Raw genomic sequence first — 1,981 nt, 5'->3', positions numbered from 1 at the left:
CCTACAAAGTCTTTCTTACAATGATTACATTTAGCCCATTCCTTCATACTTCATGAAGTCCTCCCAAACCTTTGATTTCAACCTTCTTCTTTTAGCATTTGATGTGTTGTCTATATTTGGATTCTTCACCATTTCAATCTCTTGATTTATAGGAGGTCCAAAATTGACATTTTGTTCTCTTATTTGAGCGATTTCCTGTTAATATACAAACAACTTTATCACCTAATAAGCAATAAAAGGCTCAATAAGAGAGACTGAATCTCTGAAACATACTAAAGGCAACCAAGTCAACTTATATAGCTTGCTAGCATGGATGGAGACATTGGCCAAGAATTCCAAGGACTAATGAATATAAGTTTTTCTTTATTAATTGAGACATGTATATGGTAAGACACATGATTATACTAAAACTAAACAAATTACTTAAGATTTATCTACTATACATATAATATAAAGATAGAGAAAATGAACTTGTCCACGTTGCAGATGTTTTCCATTAACATTGGAAGATACATGCACTTCTCCCTTTGGTGTTAAAGATTCAATATCCTTCGCACATCCAAAAAAAAAAAAAAAAAACTATGTCATTCCGGATTGGACAAGCAGGGTATTCACAGTAAAAAATTTAACATGAAAGTCTTATTTTTCATGAGTTAATTAAGGTCCCATTAGTATTAAATCTCATTAACCACTTCATTAATGCAATTTAAATATTTTCTTGAATTACATTTAACTTTTAATTTTAGCTCAATCTAAGGACTCAAATGCTAATATTTGAAAAGAATGTACTTGAATTAAAAACCAAAACCACAAGACCCAATTTTTCTTTCTAAAATTCACATAAGCTGGTTTCTGTAATAGGAAATGCAGAGACTTTTTGGGTGTGTTTGTTTTATTATTTTGAGTAGAATTTTTGAAAAAGTTGAGTTGGGTTGTTATTACGAGGTAGAATTTGAAAATTAATAAAAATACCCTCTAGGTTGGATCTGGCCGGTCGTGCATCGATATGACATTTTCTAACTAGATCTATCACGGATCTGGTCAGAAAAGGCTAGGTCTAAAGCCAGATCTGATTGTGAATGACGGCTAAAGATATAGTTGTTGTTGACGACTAGATGTGGATAAAGATCTTTGGACATAGATCTAGCATTTTCCGATCGGATACATGATGCATTTGGTCGAAAAAGACTAGATCGGGCCACTATTGGCCAGATCCAGTCGGTAGTGTGTCATTACACCAGATTCCGACTACCTTCCGATGGTGGTGGCCGGAATCTAGCAAATGCGGATGGATGGGGGTGTTTTTGTTAATTTTTTAATTTTTGTTTTCAGGGGTGTTTAGTTAATTAACAAATCTAGGGGGTTTAAAATAGTTGAATATAATAGAATATAATTTTCAGAATAGGAAAATAAATATATATTTTATGTAGGATAAGGTATGAATAATAAAACAAACACACCTTTTATTGTAATGATAAGAAGATCCGGTTATTAATAATGAGAAACCATATAACGTTAGTATGTGAGGTTACCTGTTGAAGAGATTGAAGATAGGCCATGATTTCATTAACCTGGGGTCAAGTTGTCCCTGAAGTATTCTACTAGATCTTGCAAACACTTCATTCCCTCACTAATTTTTATCTTTCCCACCTACATAAATTACACAGACATAAAATTACAGAAAGATAAAATTTTGTGGAGAAGTGGATATTGAAATCGATTTAACTTGAATGACAAAAGAAATACTTACTTGAAAATAAAGATGAGGATCAGATTCAATGGGTATTGCTTCCATCTCTTTCCGTACAAATGAGCCTAATTATATCATGAAAAATGCCACCTTTATAAAGGTCCATGCAGTTATAAAGTAACATAAGTAAGAAGAAAAAAACAAAGAAAAAATGAAAAAAGAGAGAGAGGGAGAGAGAGAAATCGTGAAAATCAAAGGTGAAGATTGTTTTTGTATACCTCTTTTATATGT

Source organism: Pistacia vera, unplaced genomic scaffold (genome assembly GCF_008641045.1).
Source record: "Pistacia vera cultivar Batoury unplaced genomic scaffold, PisVer_v2 Contig567, whole genome shotgun sequence".
Classification (NCBI taxonomy): domain Eukaryota; kingdom Viridiplantae; phylum Streptophyta; class Magnoliopsida; order Sapindales; family Anacardiaceae; genus Pistacia; species Pistacia vera.
Note: the sequence above shows the minus strand (reverse complement) of the source record.